This window comes from Pleurodeles waltl, chromosome 8 (assembly GCF_031143425.1).
Source record: "Pleurodeles waltl isolate 20211129_DDA chromosome 8, aPleWal1.hap1.20221129, whole genome shotgun sequence".
NCBI classification, from domain to species: domain Eukaryota; kingdom Metazoa; phylum Chordata; class Amphibia; order Caudata; family Salamandridae; genus Pleurodeles; species Pleurodeles waltl.
Genome location: NC_090447.1, coordinates 468,313 through 495,384, shown reverse-complemented (window position 1 = coordinate 495,384; position 27,072 = coordinate 468,313).

The following is a 27,072-nucleotide window of genomic DNA, read 5'->3' as shown; positions in this document are numbered from 1 at the left end:
AGTCACCTATATGTCTAAACTTCACTTGCTGAAGGTTAGGTGCAAAGTTACTAAGTGTGAGGGCACCCTTGCACTATCAAAGGTGCCCCCACATAGTTCAGGGACATTTCCCCTGACTTTGTGAGTGCGGGGACGCCATTACACGCGGGCACTACATATAGGTCAATACCTATATGTAGCTTCACAATGGTAACTCCGAATATGGCCATGTAACATGTCTAAGATCATGGAATTGTCCCCCCATTCCAAATCTGGTATTGGGGAGCCAATTCCATGCATCCTGGGGGCTCCAGTATGGACCCCCAGTACTGCAAAATCAGCTCTCTGAGGCTTGCACTGCAGCTACAGCTGCTGCCACCTCACAGACAGGGTACTGCCCTCCTGGGGTCTGAGCAGCTTAGTCCCAGGAAGAACAAAGCATTTCCTCTGAGAGCAGGGTGTTACACCCTCTTCCTTTGGAAATAGGTGTTACAGGCTGGGGAGGGGTAGCCTCCCCCAGCCTCTGGAAATGCTTGGAAGGGCACAGATGGTGCCTTCCTTGCATAAGCCAGTCTATACCGGTTCAGGGCCCCCTTGCCCCCTGCTCTGGTGCGAAACTGGACAAAAACTAAAAGGGGAGTGACTACTCCCCTGTTCATCACCACCATAGGGGTGGTTCCCAGAGCCCCCCCAGTGTGTCCCAGACTTCAGCCATCTTGCTTTGCAAGGTGTCGGGGCACTCTGGGGGGGGGTCTCTGAGTGGCCAGTGCCATCAGGTGACGTCAGAGACTCCTTGTAGGAAGGTAGCCTCCATCTAGCATTGTTACCCCCACCTGTTTGTGAGTATATGTCAGTGTGTTTTTACTGTCTCAAAGGGATCCTGCTAGCCAGGACCCCAGTGCTCATAGTGAAAACCCTATTTGTCAGTGTGTTTTATATGTCTCACTGGGACCCTGCTAGCCAGGGCCCCAGTGCTCATAGTTTGTGGCCTGAATGTGTTCCCTGTGTGGTGCCTAACTGTGTCACTGAGGCTCTGCTAATCAGAACCACAGTGCTTATGCTCTCTCTGCCTTTAAAATTGGCACTGCAGGCCAGTGACCATTTTTACCAATTCTCATTGGCACACTGGAACACCATTATAATTCCCTAGTACATGGTACCTAGGTACCCAGGGTATTGGGGTTCCAGGAGATCCCTATGGGCTGCAGCATTTCTTTTGCCATTAATAGGGAGTTCAGACAATTCTTACAGAGGACTGCCACTGCAGCCTGAACGGCCATTTTACACTGCACTTAAGTAACTTATAAATTACCTATATGTCTAACCCTCACTTGGTGAAGGTTAGGTGCAAAGTTACTAAGTGTGAGGGCACCCTGGCACCATTTCCTCAATAACTGGCCTTGAACATTCTGCCCTCAAAACTCTCCTTACTTCTTTCTCTAAAGGTCTCCTCAACCATTTTTTAATAAATTTCCCAACATGTTCCATTGGCCATCGTTCGGTACTACGAGGATGTTTTATATCAAAAGGAGAGAACATTTCCTCTCCCAAAGGGTTCCTTATAATTTATTTTGAGACAGAACCTTCAAATTCCTCATTATCCACACTAAAATCATCATCCTGTGTTATATCCAACACATACTCATCCAACTCATTATCCAAATCAGATTAAAAAAAACCTTCTGCATTATTTTTGTCATTTTTATTCATGTCACTAAGGACACTCTCTCTATGCATGCCGCATAGGACACCTGTTCTCAAAAAAGTTGTAAAACCATGTTTTCCTTTTTTTTGAAAATCACTATTCTCATTATGTTTTGTTTTCTTTAATCATTTGCCACTTTTCTGTCTCATCTCATCTTCTTCATTTAAAGAAAAATATTCTTCACCAGATTTCAACTCTTTCCTCTTTTTCTCTTCAAGTGATCTATCTAAAGTATACTTTACTTGCACTCTCATTTCATGTTGAATAATCTTTCTGATCCTCATTGAGCTCCCCACTAGAAACTTCCTTACTGCAGCCTTGTTCTGGTTCCATAACCAAAAACCACTCCAAAATACCAAAATATGTTTAAACTCCTAAGTAAAAACTTTTAGAAATACCTTAGCCTACTTATAGTCACCTAAATTATATATATATTTCTCCTCTATACTCAAATTCCCTCAGTCAATAAACTGACAAGCTTCCAATATTGAAACGAAACAGAAAAACGTTTGAACGACTTACATTCCTTAGAAAAACAACCTCTATTTAACCGATTCAAAATGGCTTAGATCTCGTGATATCTCGCCAGCAAATATCATCTCCAAGTAAACAAGCTGTAAGCCAGCAACAAAAACCCAATCTAATATGGCTGCCAATATCTTGCGATATCTCGGCAGCCCAAAACAACGTCTCCACGTCGTTCGTCAATCCCAAACAACGAAGAGACCAATCCAATATGGCTGCCGAGATCTTGCAAGATCTCTGCAGCCAGTAAACGTCTTTACGTCTTTAGAAAAAATGAAACAACGCAGAGACGTATATGCAGGAGTGCGAGGAAGGACCAGAGCGATGATCTGCTAAACCGGTAAGTAAATGACGCTCACGCGCTGACAGCACGCTGTGCTAGTAATCAAACAGCAAAACAAAATAAACAGAAGTAGAACAATAAGACGATCGTACGATCGTCTCTCCAAAGCAAAAAATACACCCAAAAACCGACACTACATAAAAAACGTGAACACTTCAAAACAAACAATTCACCATAAGAAATAAACTTCTATAAATTAGGAGGAGAAAAAAAGAAAATATATATAAAATTCTTAAATATAAATCAGGAAATACTCAATCTTGTATAATTACAAATCAAGAGAGTATATAAAATAGCACTTATCTCAACAGGAGCAGCGTTTAAAGAGGACTAGAGTGCTGGGAATGGATAATGTAGGAAGTTGGCTCTGTGTGTACTATTTCAAAGTAAGAAATAGCATGCACAGAGTCCAAGGGTTCCCCTTAGAGGTAAGATAGTGGCAAAAAGAGATAATTCTAATGCTCTATTTTGTGGTAGTGTGGCCGAGCAGTAGGCTTATCAGAGGGTAGTGTTAAGCATTTGTTGTACACAAACAGGCAATAAATGAGGAACACACACTCAAAGACAATTCCAGGCCAATAGGTTTTTGTATAGAAAAATATATTTTCTTAGTTTATTTTAAGAACCACAGGTTCAAGATTTACAGCCAATACTTCAAATGAAAGGTACTTCACTTAGGTATCTTAGGAACTTTGAATCAGCAAAATAGCATGTACAGTTTTCACAAAAATGGCAATAAGCTATTTTAAAACTAGACACAGTGCAAATTTCAACAGTTCCTGGGGGAGGTAAGTGTTTGTTAGTTTTGCAGGTAAGTAAACCACCTACAGGGTTCAAAGTTGGGTCCAAAGTAGCCCACCGTTGGGGGTTCAGGGCAACCCCAAAGTTACCACACCAGCAGCTCAGGGCCGGTCAGGTGCAGAGGTCAAAGTGGTGCCCAAAACACATAGGCTTCAATGGAGAAGGGGGTGCCCCGGTTCCAGTCTGCCAGCAGGTAGGTACCCGCGTCTTCGGAGGGCAGACCAGGGGGGTTTTGTAGGGCACTGGGGGGGACACACGTCAGCACAAAAAGTACCCCCTCAGCGGCACGGGGACGGCCGGGTGCAGAGTGCAAACAGGCGTCAGGTTTGCAATAGGTTTCAATGGGAGACCCAGGGGTCTCTTCAGCGAAGCAGGCAGGCAAGGGGGGGGGGCTCCTCGGGGGAGCCACCACCGGGGCAAGGGAGAGGGCCACCTGGGGGTCGCTTCTGCACTGGAGGTCGGATCCTTCAGGTCCTGGGGGCTGCGGGTGCAGTGTCTTTACCAGGCGTCGGGTTCTTAGAAGCAGGCAGTCGCGGTCAGGGAGAACCTCTGGATTCCCTCTGCAGGCATCGCTGGGAGGGGGTCAGGGGAGTCAACTCTGGCTACTCACAGGGTCGCAGTCGCCGGGGAGTCCTCCCTGTAGTGTTGGTTCTCCGCATGTTGAGCCGGGGGCATCGGGTGCAGAGTGGAAAGTCTCACGCTTCCGGCGGGAAACGTGCAGTCCTTTAAAGTTTGATTCTTTGTTGCAAAGTTGTTTCTTCTTTGGAGCAGAGCCGCTGTCCTCGGGAGTTCTTGGTCCTTGTAGATGCAGGGTTGTCCTCTGAGGCTTCAGAGGTCGCTGGACCCTGGGGAACGCTTCGCTGTTGCAGTTTTTCTCGAAGTGGAGAGACAGGCCGGTAGGGCTGGGGCCAAAGCAGTTGGTGTCTCCATCTTCTCTGCAGGGCTTTCAGGTCAGCAGTCCTTCTTCGTCTTCAGGTTGCAGGAATCTAGTTTCCTAGGTTCTGGGGAGCCCCTAAATACTGAATTTAGGGGTGTGTTTAGGTCTGGGAGGGCAGTAGCCAATGGCTACTGTCCTTGAGGGTGGCTACACCCTCTTTGTACCTCCTCCCTGAGGGGAGGGGGGCACATCCCTATTCCTATTGGAGGAATCCTCCAAAATCAAGATGGAGGATTTCTAAAGGCAGGGGTCACCTCAGCTCAGGACACCTTAGGGGCTGTCCTGACTGGTGGGTGACTCCTCCTTGTTTTTCTCATTATCTCCTCTGGACTTGCTGCCAAAAGTGGGGGCTGTGTCCAGGGGGCAGGCATCTCCACTAGCTGGAGTGCCCTGGGGCATTGTAACACAAAGCCTGAGCCTTTGAGGCTCACTGCTAGGTGTTACAGTTCCTGCAGGGGGGAGGTGTGAAGCACCTCCACCCAGAGCAGGCTTTTGTTTCTGTCCCCAGAGAGCACAAAGGCCCTCACCACATGGGGTCAGAAACTCGTCTCTCAGCAGCAGGCTGGCACAGACCAGTCAGTCCTGCACTGAACAATTGGGTAAAATACAGGGGGCATCTCTAAGATGCCCTCTGTGTGCATTTTTTAATAAATCCAACACTGGCATCATTCTGGGTTTATTATTCTGAGAAGTTTGAGACCAAACTTCCCAGTATTCAGTGTAGCCATTATGGAGCTGTGGAGTTCATTTTTGACAAACTCCCAGACCATATACTTAATATGGCTGCACTGTACTTACAATGTCTAACAATAGACTTAGACACTGTAGGGGCATATTGCTCACGCAGCTATGCCCTCACCTGTGGTATAGTGCACCCTGCCTTAGGGCTGTAAGGCCTGCTAGAGGGGTGACTTACCCATACCACAGGCAGTATTTTGTGTGCATGGCATCCTGAGGGGGATGCCATGTTGACTTTGCCTTTTTCTCCCCACCAACACACACAATCTGCAATGGCAGTGTGCATGTGTTAGTTGAGGGGTACCTTAGGGTAGCACAACATATGCTGCAGCCCTTAGGGACCTTCCCTGGTCACAGGGCCCTTGGTACCACTGGTACCTTTTACAAGGGACTTATCTGTGTGCCAGGGGTGTGCCAATTGTGGAAACAATGGTACATTTTAGGTGAAAGAACACTGGTGCTGCGGCCTGGTTAGCAGGGTCCCAGCACACTTCTTAGTCAAGTCAGCATCAGGATCAAGCAAAAAGTGGGGGGTAACTGCAACAGGGAGCCATTTCCTTACAGACTATTTATGCATTAAGGAGTTCTGATTCAGGTTTAGAATTTTTTTGATTGGAAGTTCTTTAAAGGTGCTGCTGCAAGAGTAGCAATTAAAAGGTTGATGCAGAATGGTAGCCTCCGGTCTTGTAATGAAATTCTAACTTCGGACTAGGAAAATTTGTCAGGATGGAAATCTTTGTCCGGGCCAAAGCTGAATCTTGATCCAACGTCCCTGGAGCCCTCCTCGGATACGCTGCGTGGGAAGTACTGGTTAACTTTTTATTTTCGGACTTTGTCACTTTTTGGAGCTTTTTCCTTCCGATGGGTGTCAACCCTCCCTTGCAAGCTGATTTCGATGTGAGGTCATTGGATCACCTTCCAAGGAGCCCCCGGTGAAATCCCGGAAGTCTGGGGCTCCGGAGCTTTTCAGCGGGATGAACCTGCAAGTCAGGCCAGGTCGCGGTTGACTCACCATGGTGGTTTGTCTCTTTATGGAGCTTTTTTCCAAAAGTTCTCCAAACTTCTAGATCTTCTTCCAGAAGGAGTCCACAGTTCACCCCAAGGTTCCAGAAGCACTGAGTTGCTCCTTGAGGGCTAGGACTTCAATTCCCAAAATGCACCTGGCTCAAACTCCAGAATGGCCACTGGTCAGTTCCTTCAGGTTTTGATGCAGGGGACTCTGGTTAGCTACTTTTTTACCTGTAGCCATCAGGGAGTCCCTTCTTGAACCAATTGAAGACAGGCAAAGTCCTTTTTGTGGTGAAGCCCAAGTGTGCAGCTGATGCAGTCCTTCAGAGTGCATTGTGCAGGTACAGGTCAGAGGTCCAGCAGGGCAGTCCTTCTTCTTCTGATGTTGTTCCTTGTAGGGATCTGAGGTGTGGGTGCAACTCTGCCAAATGTATCCTTGCTCCTGGGGTGAAAAGCAGGGGGGAGGCAACCCACAAGCAGTCAGGCCACTACCCTCTTGGATGACCACTTCCTGGGAAGTGTGAAAAAAATAAATCCCAGGGAGCAACATTCTTATACTTACCACACCCCTCACCTTCCCTCTCCTAATCTAATCAAGAGGGCACCTGGCTGTCTGGGTTTGCAGGAAATGGGGTAGGTCCTGAGCTGCTCCAGATGACCTTCCATCCTTTGAAGACCAGTTTGGCTGCTGTCCCCACATCCTGTTTCACCATCTGCTGAAGCATATCTCCTCCCCCAGGCACTTCCTTTGTGTTCAGCCCAGGCCACTTCACACCTCATCAAGGCAGCGTGGCCAGGCTGCCAGAGGCTGGGCACTCATTGAAGGGCACTACAGAGCTGAATGTGGCAACTTTCAGGTAGAGTTCTAAAACTCTTTCCCTGAACTAGTTATATTAAATCCAACAATGGCAAGTTGTGGGATTTATTATAACAATCAGTTTGATACCAAACTCGAAATATGTGGCTCCTATTGAGAATCTATTAATTACAATAAAGTCTCCCCATTTTAGCCTATGAAGCCAATTTACAGTTGTGAGGGAACAACAAATTTGGCTATTTTACCTCACCAGGGCTTATAAAACACATTTTATCAGGTCCCTGCTTAGAGTTATATGGCACCCAACCCTAGGGGCACTTAGGGCACACCTTAAGGGTGACATATGTAAAAATAAGGTAGTTTAAGACTTTTGAAATACTATTAATTCCTAAGTCACATTTGCATATAACCTTAGTTTAAAGCCTGCCTTTAAAATGACACTGGGAACCTCAGCAGTGCACCAATGGGTGCACCACCTATGCTGGGGTCCCTAAACCTATATGCCCTACCATATACTAGGGACTTATAGGTAGATTGACATAGCCAATCATAATTAGCCTAACTTGCTTACTCATTTTACACAGAGGAAAATGCCCTCGGACTAATTAGCAGTACTCAGGGCACCATTAGAGCCAGGAAAACGCCAGCAAAAAGTGAAAAATGGGGGCAAAAAGTTAGGGGGTTTCTTCAATCAGCGCAGTTTTCTCACACTCTCAACCGAGGCTTGTGCTTTTGAATTTTTGTTCTCACCTCGGAATGCAAAACTTTCAGACCCCTTCTTTAGCTGTTCCTGTAGCAGATGCAACAATGGGATAGCCTGGCCCATTATACTGTCCTTGCTAACTTCCCCGTGAAAACCTCAAAAGGGAGCAGCATCTGTGTCAGGCATTTGACTAGGCCTCACTTATCCGCATCCATGACATAGCTTTCCCGTTTGCATCCCTTCCTCTTAGAATGACATAGTCATTGATCTGTCTCTACTGCTCAAATAGATGTTAAGTTCCAACATGTTGACACCTCCTGTATCAGGGCTTTAACTGCTACTCTGTTACCACACAGAATAATCCGCAACTACTTACATGCTTTAAAAGAATGGCTGAAATGAGTGCAGATGCGTTTGCAGGTGGTAGCATGTTGCTGGCTATGGGCCCAATTATGAGTGTGGAGGTCTGTAGACCACCAAACTCGTAGTGGCAGTCTGGACGACCTCCAATGAGGCGGTCTGACTGCCACATTAAATCCCTTCTGGTCGGACCGCAGCTCCACCTGGATCTCGGATCCCAGTGGTCTGGTGGTGGTGGTGGTCCTAATCCGCCAGAGCAGCGCTGCAAGATGCGTTGCTCTGGGGATTAAGACCTTGTTCCTCACCAGTGGTTTCATGGCAGTACCACTGCCATGAAAAGGCTGGCGGAGAATGGGTGCAGGGGACCCCAGGGAGGCCCCGGCACTACTCATGCAATTGGCATGGGGAGTGCAGGCCCCCCACCCAGCACCATCTGCAGTCGACAGCAGTGCTGCCAGCTTGATTACACTAGGCTGTTTCCTGCTGGCCAGCGGGTTGAAACATAACTTTCTGCCCACCGACCTAGCAGGAATCCCATACACGCAAGTAAGGCCGTGCATTGTTTCTTCTCTGAAAAATGTCCAAGGCACACATATGTGTTAAGTGACAGCAGTCCACAGATCCATAGATGACAAATTATCGTGTGTTTATTGTAGCTTCCTTCTCCAAACACATCCACAGCAGCCAACACGTGTTTCGTCAAGCAACCAATCCTTGCATTGATTTCCTCAAGGCTGCAATTATTAAATAAAAATTGCCTGAATAATATCAAGCAACAAATACTCCATGAATACAATATGTGACAATAATACCCAGTGCTCCCATAGTAGTGCTCACGATCCACTGGTATGATTTAAAAAGTAAACAAGAAATATTAAAGTAATATGTGAGAAGAAAATGGTGGGTAATACATTCGTTAGTAATATTAACACACAAACAACCATTAATCCAGAAAATTGTACACGTGCTGAATCTGTGAGACAATGGCACCCTGTAGTATATTTCACATTTTTAGTTCGTATTATAGATCATATTACATGGCTCTTGTTTATTTTTAAATTCTTTTTATTGTCATATTGTTATACTGTATTGTTATTGGTATGTTCCACTTCCCCCCATGCTGCTCCAGACATGAGAAATTCTGGAATGTGGAGTTGGCAGTTGGAGATCAGTGGAGCAGCTTGGAGGTGAGGCTGGAGTTCCTGAGCAGTATATCCTGAAGAATAAACTCATCAATAAGAATTTACCACTGTCTCCAGTTCTCTATCATCTACATTTCAAGAAAGAGAATACTTAATTTTTTGGCGACGAGCTGAACCCCTTCTAACCCTGGAACTTCAACTCATCTTACTTCGTGTCACATTCAAAGGTAATGTCTCCACTCCTTTGATCCTTGTGACAATCAATTAGTGTGAAAATAAACCCAATACCGCCACAATTTAAACTTATTTTTGAACTTGCCTCCACTGATTAAGTCAATTCGAAAAAAAAACCTTGTTGCCAAAGTTTCCAAAAGAATCCATTCATTACTCTCTTGCACAGAGTATCTGGTACATGATCATTGGAAGTCCGGTAATAACCTAAAAACCATACCAAAACTATGGTTTAATATAATTAGGCCGATATGCCCCCAGGTAGCAGAAATGCCCACTAGACACCAGGAAATTTCGTTTTTTAAAAAATTTACATGAGGGGAGCGGCCCCTTGGGCAAGGGTCGCTCCCTAGGGGGGCAAATATTTTTTAGGTAATTTCTGCCCCCCGGGGGCAGATCAGCCTAAAATAATTAGGCCGATCTACCCCCGGGGGGGCAGAAATGCCCACTAGAACCCGGGGATCTTTTTTCTTTTCTTTTCTTTTTTTTCTTTTATGTGCAGGGAGCGACCCCTTAGGCAAGGGTCGCTCCCTGGGGGGGCAAATTGTGCTTAGGCCATTTCTGACCCCACGGGGAAGATCAGCCTAATATAATTAGGTCGATCTGCCCCCGGGGGGGCAGAAATGCCCACTAGACACTAGGGAGTTTCGTTTTTTTTTAAATTGACTTGAGGGGAGCGGCCCCTTGGGCAAGCGTCGCTCCCTGGGGGGGCAAATAATTTTTAGGTCATTTCTGCCCCCGGGGGCAGATCGGCCTAAAATAATTAGGCCGATCTACCCCCTGGGGGGGGCAGAAATGCCCACTAGAACCCAGGGATCTTTTTTCTTTTCTTTTCTTTCTTTTATGTGCAGGGAGCGACCCCTTAGGCAAGGGTCGCTCCCTGGGGGGGCAAATTGTGCTTAGGCCATTTCTGACCCCACGGGGAAGATCAGCCTAATATAATTAGGTCGATCTGCCCCCGGGGGGGCAGAAATGCCCACTAGACACCAGGGATTTTTTTTTTCTTTTGTTTCTTTTATGTGCAAAGAGCGACCCCTTAGGCAAGGGTCGCTCCCTGGGGGGCCAAATTGTGCTTAGGCCATTTCTGCCCCCCCCCCCCCGGGGCAGATCGGCCTAATATAGCCGATCTGCCCCAAGGGGGGCAGAAATGCCCACTAGACACTAGGGAATTTCGTTTTTTTTAAAATTTACTTGAGGGGAGCGGCCACTTGGGGAAGGGTCGCTCCCTGGGGGGGGCAAATCATTTTTAGGTAATTTCTGCCACCCCGAAGGCAGATCGGCCTAAAATAATTAGATGGCTGCTGAACCCAGGACCAAAAACGCAGGTGCCCCCCCCCCAAAAACAGGTAGTTTTCTATTTGATAATTTTGATGTGTCCAGATAGTGTTTTGGGGCCTTTCCCGTCGCAGGAACTAAGCCTACCCACGCAAGCGAGGTACCATTTTTATCTGGAGACTTGGGGGAACGCTGGGTGGAAGGACATTTGGGGCTCCTCTCAGATTCCAGAACTTTCTATCACCGAAATGTGAGGAAAAAGTGTTTTTTTAGCCACATTTTGAGGCTTGCAAAGGATTCTGGGTAACCGAACCTGGTGACAGCCCCACAAGTCACCCCATCTTGGATTCCCCTAGGTCTCTAGTTTTCAAAAATGCACAGGTTTGGTAGGTTTCCCTAGGTGGGGGCTGAGCTAGAGGCCAAAATCCACAGGTAGGAACTTTGCAAAGAACACCTCTGTTTTCTTTGATAAAATGTGATGTGTCCACTTTGTGTTTTGGGGCATTTCCTGTCGCAGGCACTAGGCCTACCCACACAAGTGAGGTACCATTTTTATCGGGAGACTTGGGGGAACGCTGGGTGGAAGGAAATTTGTGCCTCCTCACAGATCCCAGAACTTTCTGTCACCGAAATGTGAGGTAAAAGTGTTTTTTTAGCCACATTTTGAGGTTTGCAAAGGATTCTGGGTAACAGAACCTGGTGAGAGCCCCTCAAGTCACCCCATCTTGGATTCCCCTATGCACAGGTTTGGTAGGTTTCCCTAGGTGGCGGCTGAGCTAGAGGCCAAAATCCACAGGTAGGCACTTTGCAAAAAACACCTCTGTTTTCTTTGAGAAAATGTGATGTATCCACTTTGTGTTATGGGGCATTTCCTGTCGCGGGCGCTAGGCCTACCCACACAACTGAGGTACCATTTTTATCGGGAGACTTGGGGGAACATAGATTAGCAAAACAAGTGTTATTGCCCCATGTCTTTCTCTAAATTTTTTCCTTCCAAATATAAGACAGTGTGTAAAAAAGACGTCTATTTGAGAAATGCCCTGTAATTCACATGCTAGTATGGGCACCCCGTAATTCAGAGATGTGTAAATAACCACTGCTCCTCAAAACCTTATCTTGATCCCATTTTGGAAATACAAAGGTTTTCTTGATCCTTATTTTTCACTCTTTATATTTCAGTAAATGAATTGCTGTATACCCGGCATAGAATGAAAACCCACTGCAAGGTGCAGCTCATTTATTTGCTCTGGGTACCTAGGGTTCTTGATGAACCTACAAGCCCTATATATCCCCGCAACCAGAAGAGTCCTGCAGACGTAACTGTATATTGCTTTTAAAAATCTGACATTGCAGGAATAAGTTACAGAGTAAAACATAGAGAAAAATGGCTGTTTTTTCACCTCAATTTCAATATTTTTTTATTTCAGTTGTTATTTTCTGTAGGAAACCCTTGTAGGATCTACACAAATTGCCCATTGCTGAATTCAGAATTATGTCTACTTTTCAGAAATGTTCAGGTTTCTGGGATCCAGCATTGGTTTCACACCCATTTCTGTCACTGACTGGAAGGAGGCTGAAAGCCCCAAAAATCGTAAAAATGTGATATGTCCCAGTAAAATGCCAAAATTGTGTTGAAAAATTGGGTTTTCTGATTGAAGTCTGCCTGTTCCTGAAAGCTGGGAAGCTGGTGATTTTAGGACTGCAAAACCTTTGTTGATGTCAATTTCAGGGAAAAACCCACAACCCTTCTTCTGCAGCCCTTTTTTCCAATTAAAAAAACAAATATATTGTTTTACTGTATTTTGGCAAATTTCTTGGTCTTCTTCAGGGGAACCCACAAGGTCTGGGTACCTCTAGAATCCCTAGGCTGTTGGGAAAAAAAGGACGCAAATTTGGCGTGGGTAGCTTATGTGGACAAAAAGTTATGAGGGCCTAAGCGCGCCCTGCCCCAAGTAGCCAAAAAAAGGCCTGGCACCTGAGGGGGAAAAGGCCTGGCAGCGAAGGGGTTAAAGTTCCCTTTGCAATGATAAACGTACAATAATAACAATACCTCAAATGTAAGATTCATCTCAACCTATAATATATGATTTAAACGAGGCACACAAGAATCACTAAAGTAACACAAATCTCACATAAAAAGAGTATTCTATTATGAACCTAACAAACAAAATAAACAAACTTCAACCAAAATAAAACAGAAAAAAGAAAACAAGCTATCATAAGAAAGCAACAAAGCAGAAAAATAATAATAGAAGTCCGCCATTGTTAAGATTCACTATTAATCTTCTAAAGGCAAATAATTGTCAATAAGCTATCAACACAAAACTAAGGGGAAAGAACCCCACTCATAATTACCAGCCCCAATATCAACAGTGAGTGACCATTCTCCACAGAGTCAGCACGCATCTCCACATAAATATCTCATCGGACATATCTATACTATATATAATTTAATCACCCAAAAAGAACTCCAATTCATGATTAGTGTTTAAACCCTCCTCAACAGTTCTTAATTTCAATATCCAAACACATTCTCGTTTCCTAAGACGCAATTCCCTGTTGTCTCCTCGAAGGTCCAAAGGTATGTGTTCCAGACCAAAAAAATAAAAGTTTTAAATATGGCCCTGCGCTGAACATTGTTGCATATGTAAAGCAATTGGGTACCTAGCATCACCTTGTCTAACCGCCCTATAATGTTCACTGATTCTCAATTTCAAAGCTCTAATAGTACTCCCAATATACATTTGATCGCAATTGCATACAATCGCATAGACCTCATATTTACTATTACAGTTGATGTATGATTGGATCTGAAATTCTACACCAATAGTGTTCGTAAATGAGCGAATACCGTTTCTCGCCCACCTACACATACCACAGTACCCACATTTAAAGAAGCCTTTGTTCTTCATTGTTAACCAATATCTAGAAGGTACAGTCTTCGGATAGCTAGGACATAGTATATTTTTCAAACTTCTACCCCTATGATACGTGAAACAAGGACGATCAGAAATATATTTGTGTAAATTCCTATCCGCCCTCAATATATGCCAATGCCTATGCACAGTGCTTTAAATGGGCCGGTACTGTCCGGTACTGAGTACCGGCACTTTTTTATTTTGAGAGGGTGAGTACCGGCACATCTCAGGAAAAACGTAATACTTTTAATTGGAGAGTACCGGCACTTCTCAGAAACAAGCAGGTACTCTGGCACAGAGTACCGGCACTTTATTTTTTCCATTTCAAGCACTGCCTATGCATACATTTAAGTAAATCACTAAATGCTTGAGTATAGTCCACCACACATCTTATCATATCCCTTTCTGTTTTGGGAATGTATGTAAGAGTATCCTTCCTGTCCACTCACATAACCTTAGTACGAGCTCTCTAAACGACAGATATGTCATAACCGCATTGTACAAACCGTCTACTCATATCATCAGTGCAACGCTGAAAATCTTCATCCTTACTACAGTTTCGTCTTGCACATATTAACTCCCCATATGGAATTGAGTTTATTTGATGTTTAGGATGTGCACTACCTGCATGTAACAAAGAATTACATGCTGTACCCTTACGATAAAAATGACTATGAATCTTCTGATCATCTATGTAAAGTTCTACATACAAAAATGTAATCCGAGTACTAATATATTCACAAGTAAATCTAATGTTAGCCTGATTCGGATTCAAATACTCACAAAACTGGTTCAATTCCAGAACCGTCCCTGTCCAGATCATAAAGCAATTGTCAATATATCTGCCCCAGCATAGAATGTAATTATTCCATTTAGCACCCCCAGGGCCCCAGATTAAATCCCGTTCCAAGTAACCCATAAACAAGTTGGCATAGGAGGAAGAAAACCTCGATCCCATCGCTACACCTTGTTTTTGCTTGTACCAATCCATAATGAAAAGAAAAAAATTGTTATACAGTATTATTTCTGTCACGGTAATCAACATCTCAGTATGATCAAAAAGACTTGCAGACCTCTTATTCAAGTAATGTTGTAGAGCCAAAATACCCAGATCGTGTTGGATACTCCTAAACAGTGAGACCACATCCAATGTGATCATAATCATCCCTGATTCCCAATTAACATCCGTTAGAATACTCAAGATGCGTTTCGTATCCTTAATAAATGAAGGCAGATTACGTACAAACAGTTGTAGAAAAATATCCACAAATTGTGACACCTTCACCGTAGGTCCCCCTATACCCGATACTATTGGTCTACCAGCTGGGAAGGGGACGTTTTTATGAACCTTAGGCAATGTGTACAAGCAGGGATAAACTGGTCGAAAGACCTTTAAGTACAAAAATTCTTCTTCATTAAGTAGTCCCCTGTCATACCAACTTCTAAGCGATTTGTTAATTAAACCCGTAAGTTCATGTATAGGATTCTGAGTATTTTTTTCATAGCAAACCGAATCCGCCAATTGTGCGTAGATTTCATTCTCATATTCACAAGTGTTCATGATTACAATGTTCCCACCTTTATCTGCTTCCTTTATGGTAACATCATCCCAATGCTGCATAGTCTTCAATGTCTCTCTCTCCTGAAAACTAAAATTGCCATTCAAGAGTCGATTCTTTTTCCTGGCCTTTTTTTCAAACTTATCAAGATCATTCCAAACTAATTTGTAGAAAGTATCAGTAGAATTCCCACTAGTCAGGTGGGGTTTCCATTTAGATCTAATTTTAAGACCACTAGCAGATGTACTAGTGTCAATATCCAAATCTGCAAGTAATTGTGGAATTGTGATAGCATCATCATCAAAGTCCATTATGGACATTAAAGTTGTAGTGTCAAGTAGATCTTGAATCGTAAGGGGACAATGTGTTACAGTTGATGTCTCTAAATGTTCCCCCGTCTATCCAACACATTACTAGCAAAATTTTAAGTTTAAGACGCCTGATGAATTTGAATGAATCAATCTTAGATTTGTAGAAATCCCCCTATTATTAGGACAGAAACCCAAACCTTTGTTGAGAAGTGAAATAGTACCACTAGACAATGACTTATTTAAAAAATTGATAATATTGATGGTAGCATCCTCCGTATCTACTGCTTCCCCTTCACACACAATCTCGTCCTCATTCCTTTCCTTTCTTCCGGAAGCTGGCAGTCCCGGCATTTCTGATGATTCATTAAGGCAAAAAGGATCATCGGCAGTCCCGGCATTTCTGATGATTCATTAAGGCAAAAATCATCTGGCAGCAAGGAGGATTGACTAATTGATGAAGCCATCTTGTTTTTGAGAACTTGTATGGAAAGACGCACCGGCTTTAGCAACAATTAATTCATTGAAGAAGTAATTTGGTTGATGAGAAGCTGCATCTAAAGACTTATTGGATGTAGCCATAAGAGTTTGAATTTATGTGCCTGTTATGAGCATGTATCTTTGTGATATTAATTACTGCATTTGTGCAATGGACTGATCTAAAGTTTATTATTGGAGTGAAATTATGAATCATATATACAGGGGTGTGATGTCTTAATTCATCATTTATTTGCCATTTACATTTGTGATGAATGATACTTTTCAGTTGTAAAATATTGTTGTGTCTGCAATTATTTGTTTTTCCGGTGTCTTGTCTTTGTCTATATGTAGATTGTCTTTGTGGTCATTAGTCTATTGTTGTTTGTGTGTTGAGTTATATGTGTATATGTGAAAGCCATCTCTGTGAGAGTTGCTGGGGGGATAGGGGGTTACTCATTTAGTTTAGAAACTGTATAGTTTTAAATAATGTGTATATATATACACATATACTCGTGTTTGTATTAATACATGTTTGATTATTACTTAGGCCTTTGTTTGAGAATAATTTGCTTTATTGAATTAATAGGAGACTAATGCAATGTTTACTTATTGTAGATTTCCCTGAATCCCTCTCCATATTTGCGTAGGACCCTGTATTTTTCTTTAGTTGTTTGAGCATCCTCCATATCTACTGATTCTCCTTCACACACGATCTCGTCCTCATTCCTTTCTTTTCTTCCGTAGTTGCCTCCCCTCTTACCTCTCCTTGTTCTCCTGTATTGTCCCTTCTCCAATTCAATTCTCGATGTCCTTGTTTGATTCTCTGCATCTCCCTTAAAAAAGAGGGAACAGTCTCATCTCTAGAAGATAAATGCAATGAGGCACCTGCACTGTCTGAATCACTGTCACTTGTAGATAGGGCACTCATTGATGTCAACTCAGAACTTGTCAATTCAGATCCTGTCTCCGTTTTTTTAAGATCAATCCTAACTAAATGATCATATTTTCTGGAGAAAGTAAATATTCTTCCATTTTTATAATCTAACTCATCTCTTTTTAATTTCCTAGCTTTTCTTTGGGTGACTTCACTCGGATGCTTATTGATAATATCTTCCAATATTCCATAATTTTTAGTTGTTGACCCCACTAAATTCAGTTCCTTGATTTCATTCTCAAGTACTGAAATTTGTGTTTGCAAAGCCAATACTTTTCTATCCGTACTTTCAATTAAAATATCTATCAATCTCATAGAGCTCCTAGTCAGTTAATTCTCCCAACGAGCCAAATGGTCTGCATCCAAGTCATCAAAGGTAGGAAAAATCTGGGACCTAACCCCCCTCGGTATCCTATTAAGTTTGACATACTGACATAATGTTGCTCCATCCCACCATTTTGATATTTCCTGTTTCTTTAGTCTTTCTAACCGTATGAATTTATCCCTTAAACCCTCCTTCGGTTTATATATGGGTAGCTGATTTCTAGTCATCATCGTGTCTCCTCCCTCAAGACTATTAAAAAGTGCTTCTGCTATTTTAGAACGATCCATGATATGTTTTGTGTTCGGAGCTGCCCTCCTAAATACAAAGAAACAAACAAGACTGGTGTTAAACAAATGAGGAACGGCACTCACGAATATCCCACCCAAATTACAATCACCAATTGTAAACTACGGTGCTCCTGGAGGGGAAGAGACACCCCCCCCAAACTTTCCCCAAGGAAAACAAAAACAGAAAAATGTCCAAGGCACACGTATGTGTTAAATGACAGCAGTCTACAGATCCATAGATGACAAATTATCATGTTTTTATTGTAGCTTCCTTCTCCAAACACATCCACAGCAGCCAACACGTGTTTCGTCACGCGACCAATCCTCGCATTGACTTGCTCAAGGCTGTAGTTAATAAATAAAATTGTCTAAATAATACCAAGCGCCAAAAGAAAATTAGCTCCAAATGTAAACGAGATACCCTACCAATACCAACATCCACTAAACCATTTCGTTTAACTGCTGGTAAGGCTGTAACCCATATCTGAGTAATATCAATGATACAAGAAATAACTAAGAAGTATATCAATACTCGTACCAGGCTTCGTCAAAGACTTCAATACGCACATAACCAAAAGTCACACGTAATACAATAATAACTCACTTACCCCCGAATAACCAATAAATGTGTGTCATCCAACTTTACAGCGGCGTGGAGATGCAATCACCAATGGCGCTTTGGCACTTCTGTGTGTGCTGCAAAATGCAGCACACACAGAAGTGCCAAAGTGTCATATTTAAATGATTGTTTATGTGCAGGAAGGGACATCTTCCCGCACATAAACAATCATTTCTTGCAATTTGCTCTTTCTATTTACATAGTAAAAGCAAAAAACGTGGAGGAATAAAAGTTTTCCTCCTCGTTGTGCCTTGCGCTTTTGGCGCTGCCTCAGGTTTAAAAAATCTTTTAAATCTGAGGCAGCGTCAAAATGCAATGGGTGTTGCTGTGGCACACCCACAGCCACACCTATTGCACGCCCCTCTGATGCAGATAACTCCATCAGATGGGCCCATATTTACAAGGAGGCGTAACGCCACTTTTTGTGGCATTACACCTCCTTGTAAATATGGAGCAGAGGTTAGCGCCACTGGAGCGTCACGTAAAGTGACGCTCCAGTGGCTCTAGGGGCTCATAAATATGCCCATTAGTTACACCAGCTTCACCTTTCAAGGGCCAAGGGACTGGGGTGAGCACCACTTGTCAGGGTAGGAGTCTCAGCAAGAGAATCCAGGTGCTGGCAGAGGAAGTCTTTGATGGCCCTGAGACGTCAAAAAAGAGGGCCAGCTCTGTCCAAGCACTTGGAGACAATTCACAAGTAGGAATATACCACAAACTCCGGTCTTTGTCCTCTCAAAGGAAGAAGCAGTGACTGCAGGCCAACCCAGCAAATCACACTCACAGGCAATGGGCAGTAGTCCTCCTCCACCTCTTTAGTTCTTCTCCACTCCAGAAGTAATCTGAAAATCTGAGGTTGTGGGTCCACCACTTACACCCCTTTCTGCCTTTGAAGTAGGCAAACTTCAAAGGAAAGCCTCTGTTGTTGACAAGATCCTGCCTTGCCCAGGCCAAGCCCCAGACACACACCAGGGAGTTGGCGACTACATTGTGTGAGGGCAGGCTCAGCTCCTTCAGGTGTAAGTGCCCACTCCTCCCACCACTCTAGCTCAGGTGGCTCATCAGGATATGCAGGCTACACCTCAGCTCCCTTTGTGTCACTGTCTAGAGGAGATTCACAAACAGCACAACTGTCAGTCTGACCCAGACAGGGAATCCACAAACAGGCGGAGTCACAGAATGGTTAAAGCAAGAAAATACCTACTTTCTAAAAGTATAACAAAATAACACAGATCTAATCGGAAAAAACTTTCAATTTCTAATCCAATTCCAACAACTCACACAGCATAAATACAAAGACCACAATTACAAAAACATAACAGTTTATATTCATTACTCCATAAAACATTATTCAAAAATGTATTAAATATAAATTCCTGTTCCTACCATATTGAAAATCAGAAAGAAGGACAGAACATAGTGCAAAATAGAAACGTGCTTGTGATTTCCAGATAAGAAACAACACCAATTACCCACACATCAAAAACAAATTAATTTTGAAAAAGCCTGTTGGTTGACCATTCCTCCAGATTGATTTAATGTTTTTTCGTGTCGGGGTTCAAATCCCCATCTTAGTTCTCCACTCAATTTCAAAACCAATCCAGGCTATAACATTGTTGTCGACGTTTCGACCCAACAAGAGTTCTAGGGGCCAATTCCGGGCTCCTAACAAGGTCTTCCTCAGGACTAATAGGTAGGAAACATCTAAATAAATACAAAAATCCAATCTCAATATTGTATTGTGGTACTACTTAAAATTCCATGCTGTACGGAATCCATATAATTGCTCACCTAAACTCATTTACTTCTTCCAAACAATTTTTTCTTAGTTATATCCCCAGATTTCCTCAGATCTAGGAAAATGTATAATACTAAACCCAATCAATTAAATACACTTCCATTAGGATATCACTTCCCAAATGACCGCTCAAAGGATCTCTTACCATCATGTACATCAATCTATTAACCTGATCATCTTCTCCAACTGGCTAAGGCAAAACATTCTTCCCCATCCTTATTATTTCAGCCTCCGGGTCCTTCAACTAGGCATATCCTAATTCTTTTTAAATATCATGCCTTAAAAACATCCAATCATATAACTTCTACAATCACCAGTACTGTTATTATATATTATTTTATTGTTGATTATTATATAAAGATCTTGAATCACAAACAGATGTCCAAAGACTTGCCCTTCTCCTGTCTTCCAACCACAGTTAAACTCACACTTATCTTAACCCCTTCTGTGCCCAGGACGTAATGGTTACGTCCTGAGGCACAGTGCTGCTGTGCCCAGGACGTAACCATTACGTCCTGTGCACAGAGCCCAGAGGGAGCGCTCTCGCTCCCTCTGTGGGGTTCCCCCCCACCCCCCCAAGTCAGGGATGGAAGGGGAAGCCCTTCCCCTCCCACCCCCGACCCCCCCAACCCCCCCTGTGACGTCAGCGCGCGAGCGCGCGCTGATTAGTCACAGGGTCTCCCCCATCGCGCTGGAAGCAGAGCTTCCAGCGCGATTGAAAAAGAAATGCTTTTGCATTTCTTTTTCAATCACATGGGGGAGGCCCCGAGAGGCTTCAAAGGGAAGGAAATGTATTTCCTTCCCTTTGAAGTCTCTCACAGGTTTCAAAAGCCGGATTGCTTGCAATCCGGCTTTTGAAACCCCACTAGACACCAGGGATTTTTTTTTTTTCCTTGAAATTGGCAAAAGGGAGCGACCCCTTGGGCAAGGGTCGCTCCCAGGGGGGCATTTTTTTTAGGAAGGCCTTTCCTGCCCCCCCTGGGGGCAGATTGGCCTATTATTAGGCCGATGGGGCAGAAACCTCTAGGCACCAGGGACCTTTTTTTTTTTGTGATGATTTCTTTTTTTTTAGGTGAGGAGCGATCCCTTAGGCAAGGGTCGCTCCCTTACGGGGCAATATATATTTAGGCCATTTCTGCCCCCCTTGGGGGCAGATTGGCCTATTTTGATAAGGCCAATCTGCCCCCAAGGGGGGCAGAAACCATTAGACACCAGGGAGTTTGTTTTTGCGCGCGTATGTCACGCAACAAAGCGACCCCTTTGGCAAGGGTCGCTCCCAGGGGGGGCAATTTTTTGGGAAGGCCTTTTCTGCCCCCCCTGGGGACAGATCGGCCTATTATTAGGCCGATCTGCCCCCAGGGGGGGCAGAAACCTCTAGGCACCAGGGATCTTTTTTTTTTTTTTTTCTTTTTGTTATGTTTTCTTTCTTTTTTAGGTGGGGAGCGACCCCTTAGGCAAGGGTCGCTCCCCTAGGGGGCAAATTATATTTAGGCCATTTCTGCCCCCCTTGGGGGCAGATTGGCCTATTTTGATGAGGCCAATCTGCCCCCAAGGGGGGCAGAAACCATTAGACAGCAGGGATTTTTTTTTTTTTGCGTGAATTTCACGCAAGGGGAGCGACCCCTTAGGCAAGGGTCGCTCCCTGGGGAGGGGGTGGGGGGGGATTATTTTAGGCCATTTCTGCCCCCCTGGGGGGGGTAGATCAGCCTATTTTGATTCGGCTGATCTGCCCCCAAGGGGGGCAGAAACCACTAGGCACCAGGGATTTTTTTGTTTTTCTGTTTTACAGATGGGGAGCGACCCCCTTGGACAAGGGTCGCTCCCCTGGAGGGGCAAAATGTATTTAGGCCATTTCTGCCCGCTTTGGGGGCAGATCGGCCGATTTTAGGTCAATCTGCCCCCAAGGGGGGCAGAAACCACTAGGCACCAGGGATCTTTTTTTTGCGCCGTCACACAAGGGGAGCGACCTTGTAGTCAAGGGTCATTCCCCGGGGGGGGGGTAGGGGTGGGGGGGCAAAATTATTTTAGGCCATCTCTGCCCCCCCTGGGGGCAGATCGGCCTATTGGTATTAGGCCGGTCTACCCCCAGGGGGGGCAGAAACCTCTAGGCGCCAGGGCAAATTTTTTTTTTGTGTTTTTTTTATTGGTTTGGTGTTTGTTTTAGAGAAGGGGAGCGACCCATCAGGCAAGGGTCGCTCCCCTGTGGGGCAAATTGTGTTTAGCCCATTTCTGCCCCCCTTGGGGGCAGATTGGTCGATTTTAGGTCAATCTGCCCCAAGGGGGCAGAAACCACTAGGCACCGGGGATTTGTTTTTTGGCGCCAATGTCACGCAGGGGGAGCGACCCCGTAGGCAATGGTCGCTCCGGGGGGCGGGGGGGGTTCAGGGGGCAAATTTATTTTAGGCCATTTCTGCCCCCCCTGATCGGCCTATTATTAGGCCGATCTGCCCCCAGGGGAGGCAGAAACCTCTTGTTGCCAGGGCAAAAAAAAAAATTTTGTTTTTTTTTTGTTTGTTTGGTTTTTTTTAGAGATGGGGAGCGACCCATCAGGCAAGGGTCGCTCCCCTGGGGGGCAAATTGTGTTTAGACCATTTCTGCCCCCCTTGGGGGCAGATTGGTCGATTTTAGGTCAATCTGCCCCCAAGGGGGCAGAAACCACTAGGCACCGGGAATTTGTTTTTTGGCGCCAATGTCACGCAGGGGGAGCGACCCCGTAGGCAAGGGTCGCACCTGGGCAGGGGGGGTTTGGGGGGGTGGGGGGTCAAATTTATTTTAGGGCATTTCCTCCCCCCCCCCCCCCCCGGGCCGGCTGAGCTAGAGGCCAAAAATCCACAGGTAGGCACTTTGCAAAAAACACCTCTGTTTTCTGTGAAAAAATATGTTGTGTTTTGGGCCATTTCCTTTTGTGGGCGCTAGGCCTACCCACACAAGTGAGGTACCATTTTTATGGAGAGACTTAGGGGAACGCTGGGTGGAAGGAAATTTGTGGCTCCTCTCAGATTCCAGAACTTTCTCTCACCGAAATGAGAGGAAAAAGTGTTTTTTAGCCAGATTTTGATGTTTGCAAAGAATTCTGGGTAACAGAACCTGGTCAGAGCCCCGCAAATCACCCCATCTTGGATTCCCCTAGGTCTCTAGTTTTCAAAAATGCGCTGGTTTGCTAGGTTTCCCCAGGTGCCGTCTGAGCTAGAGGCCAAAATCCACACGTAGGCACTGTTTTCTATGAAAAAATGTGATGTGTCCACGTTGTGTTTTGGGCCATTTCCTGTCGCGAGCGCTAGGCCTACCCACACAAGTGAGGTATCATTTTTATCGGGAGACGTGGGGGAACGCTGGGTGGAAGGAAATTTGTGGCTCCTCTCAGATTCCAGAACTTTCTGCCACAGAAATGTGAGGAACATGTGTTTTTTTAGCCAAATTTTGAGGTTTGCAAAGGATTCTGGGTAACAGAACCTGGTCCGAGCCACACAAGTCACCCCATCTTGAATTCCCCTAGGTCTCTAGTTTTCAGAAATGCACAGGTTTGGTAGGTTTCCCTAGGTGGCGGCTGAGCTACAGGCCAAAATCTACAGGTAGGCACTTTGCTAAAAACAGGTCTGTTTTCTGTGATGTGTCCACGTTGCGCTTTGGGGTGTTTCCTGTTGCGGGCGCTAGGCCTACCCACACAAGTGAGGTATCATTTTTATCGGGAGACGTGGGGGAACGCTGGGTGGAAGGAAATTTGTAGCTCCTCTCAGATTCCAGAACTTTCTGCCACAAAAATGTGAGGGACATGTGTTTTTTTAGCCAAATTTTGAGGTTTGCAAAGGATTCTGGGTAACAGAACCTGGTCCGAGCCCCGCAAGTCACCCCTCCTTGGATTCCCCTAGGTCTCTAGTTTTCAGAAATGCACAGGTTTGGTAGGTTTCCCTAGGTGCCGGCTGAGCTAGAGGCCAAAATCTACAGGTAGGCACTTCGCAAAAAACACCTCTGTTTTTTTCAAAAATTTAGGATGTGTCCACGTTGCGCTTTGGGGTGTTTCCTGTCGCCGGCGCTAGGCCTACCCACGCAAGTGAGGTATCATTTTTATCGGGAGACTTGGGGGAACGCTGGGTGGAAGGAAATTTGTAGCTCCTCTCAGATTCCAGAACTTTCTGCCACAGAAATGTGAGGGACATGTGTTTTTTTAGCCAAATTTTGAGGTTTGCAAAGGATTCTGGGTAACAGAACCTGGTCCGAGCCCCGCAAGTCACCCCTCCTTGGATTCCCCTAGGTCTCTAGTTTTCAGAAATGCACAGGTTTGGTAGGTTTCCCTAGGTGCCGGCTGAGCTAGAGGCCAAAATCTACAGGTAGGCACTTCGCAAAAAACACCTCTGTTTTTTTCCAAAATTTAGGATGTGTCCACGTTGCGCTTTGGGGTGTTTCCTGTCGCCGGCGCTAGGCCTACCCATGCAAGTGAGGTATCATTTTTATCGGGAGACTTGGGGGAACGCTGGGTGGAAGGAAATTTGTAGCTCCTCTCAGATTCCAGAACTTTCTGCCACAGAAATGTGAGGGACATGTGTTTTTTTAGCCAAATTTTGAGGTTTGCAAAGGATTCTGGGTAACAGAACCTGGTCCGAGCCCCGCAAGTCACCCCTCCTTGGATTCCCCTAGGTCTCTAGTTTTCAGAAATGCACAGGTTTGGTAGGTTTCCCTAGGTGCCGGCTGAGCTAGAGGCCAAAATCTACAGGTAGGCACTTCGCAAAAAACACCTCTGTTTTTTTCCCAAATTTAGGATGTGTCCACGTTGCGCTTTGGGGTGTTTCCTGTCGCCGGCGCTAGGCCTACCCATGCAAGTGAGGTATCATTTTTATCGGGAGACTTGGGGGAACGCTGGGTGGAAGGAAATTTGTAGCTCCTCTCAGATTCCAGAACTTTCTGCCACAGAAATGTGAGGGACATGTGTTTTTTTAGCCAAATTTTGAGGTTTGCAAAGGATTCTGGGTAACAGAACCTTGTCCGAGCCCTGCAAGTCACCCCTCCTTGGATTCCCCTAGGTCTCTAGTTTTCAGAAATGCACAGGTTTGGTAGGTTTCCCTAGGTGCCGGCTGAGCTAGAGGCCAAAATCTACAGGTAGGCACTTCGCAAAAAACACCTCTGTTTTTTTCCAAAATTTAGGATGTGTCCACGTTGCGCTTTGGGGTGTTTCCTGTCGCCGGCGCTAGGCCTACCCACGCAAGTGAGGTATCATTTTTATCGGGAGACTTGGGGGAACGCTGGGTGGAAGGAAATTTGTAGCTCCTCTCAGATTCCAGAACTTTCTGCCACAGAAATGTGAGGGACATGTGTTTTTTTAGCCAAATTTTGAGGTTTGCAAAGGATTCTGGGTAACAGAACCTGGTCCGAGCCCCGCAAGTCACCCCTCCTTGGATTCCCCTAGGTCTCTAGTTTTCAGAAATGCACAGGTTTGGTAGGTTTCCCTAGGTGCCGGCTGAGCTAGAGGCCAAAATCTACAGGTAGGCACTTCGCAAAAAACACCTCTGTTTTTTTCCAAAATTTAGGATGTGTCCACGTTGCGCTTTGGGGTGTTTCCTGTCTCCGGCGCTAGGCCTACTCACGCAAGTGAGGTATCATTTTTATCGGGAGACTTGGGGGAACGCTGGGTGGAAGGAAATTTGTAGCTCCTCTCAGATTCCAGAACTTTCTGCCACAAAAATGTGAGGGACATGTGTTTTTTTAGCCACATTTTGAGGTTTGCAAAGGATTCTGGGTAATAGAACCTGGTCCGAGCCCCGCAAGTCACCCCTCCTTGGATTCCCCTAGGTCTCTAGTTTTCAGAAATGCACAGGTTTGGTAGGTTTCCCTAGGTGCCGGCTGAGCTAGAGGCCAAAATCTACAGGTAGGCACTTCGCAAAAAACACCTCTGTTTTTTTCCAAAATTTAGGATGTGTCCACGTTGCGCTTTGGGGTGTTTCCTGTCGCCGGCGCTAGGCCTACCCACGCAAGTGAGGTATCATTTTTATCGGGAGACTTGGGGGAACGCTGGGTGGAAGGAAATTTGTAGCTCCTCTCAGATTCCAGAACTTTCTGCCACAGAAATGTGAGGGACATGTGTTTTTTTAGCCAAATTTTGAGGTTTGCAAAGGATTCTGGGTAACAGAACCTGGTCCGAGCCCCGCAAGTCACCCCTCCTTAGATTCCCCTAGGTCTCTAGTTTTCAGAAATGCACAGGTTTGGTAGGTTTCCCTAGGTGCCGGCTGAGCTAGAGGCCAAAATCTACAGGTAGGCACTTCGCAAAAAACACCTCTGTTTTTTTCCAAAATTTAGGATGTGTCCACGTTGCGCTTTGGGGTGTTTCCTGTCGCCGGCGCTAGGCCTACCCACGCAAGTGAGGTATCATTTTTATCGGGAGACTTGGGGGAACGCTGGGTGGAAGGAAATTTGTAGCTCCTCTCAGATTCCAGAACTTTCTGCCACAGAAATGTGAGGAACATGTGTTTTTTTAGCCAAATTTTGAGGTTTGCAAAGGATTCTGGGTAACAGAACCTGGTCCGAGCCCCGCAAGTCACCCCTCCTTGGATTCCCCTAGGTCTCTAGTTTTCAGAAATGCACAGGTTTGGTAGGTTTCCATAGGTGCCGGCTGAGCTAGAGGCCAAAATCTACAGGTAGGCACTTCGCAAAAAACACCTCTGTTTTCTTCCAAAAATTTGGATGTGTCCACGTTGCGCTTTGGGGCGTTTCCTGTCGCGGGCGCTAGGCCTACCCACACAAGTGAGGTATCTTTTTTATCGGGAGACTTGGGGGAACATAGATTAGCAAAACAAGTGTTATTGCCCCTTGTCTTTCTCTACATTTTTTCCTTCCAAATATAGGAGAGTGTGTAAAAAAGACATCTATTTGAGAAATGCCCTGTAATTCACATGCTAGTTTGGTCACCCCGGAATTCAGATATGTGCAAATAACCACTGCTCCTCAACACCTTATCTTGTGCCCTTTTTGGAAATACAAAGGTTTTCTTGATAGCAATTTTTTACTCTTTATATTTCAGCAAATGAATTGCTTTATACCCGGTATAGATTGAAAACGCACGTCAGGGTGCAGCTCATTTATTGGCTCTGGGTTCCTTGGGTTCTTGATGAACCTACAAGCCCTATATATCCCCGCAACCAGAGGAGTCCAGCAGACGTAACGGTATATTGCTTTCGATAATCTGACATTGCAGGGAAAAGTTACAGAGTAAAACGTAGAGAAACATTTATGTTTTTTTCACCTCAATTTCAATATTTTTCTTTTTCAGTTGTTATTTTCTGTAGGAAACCCTT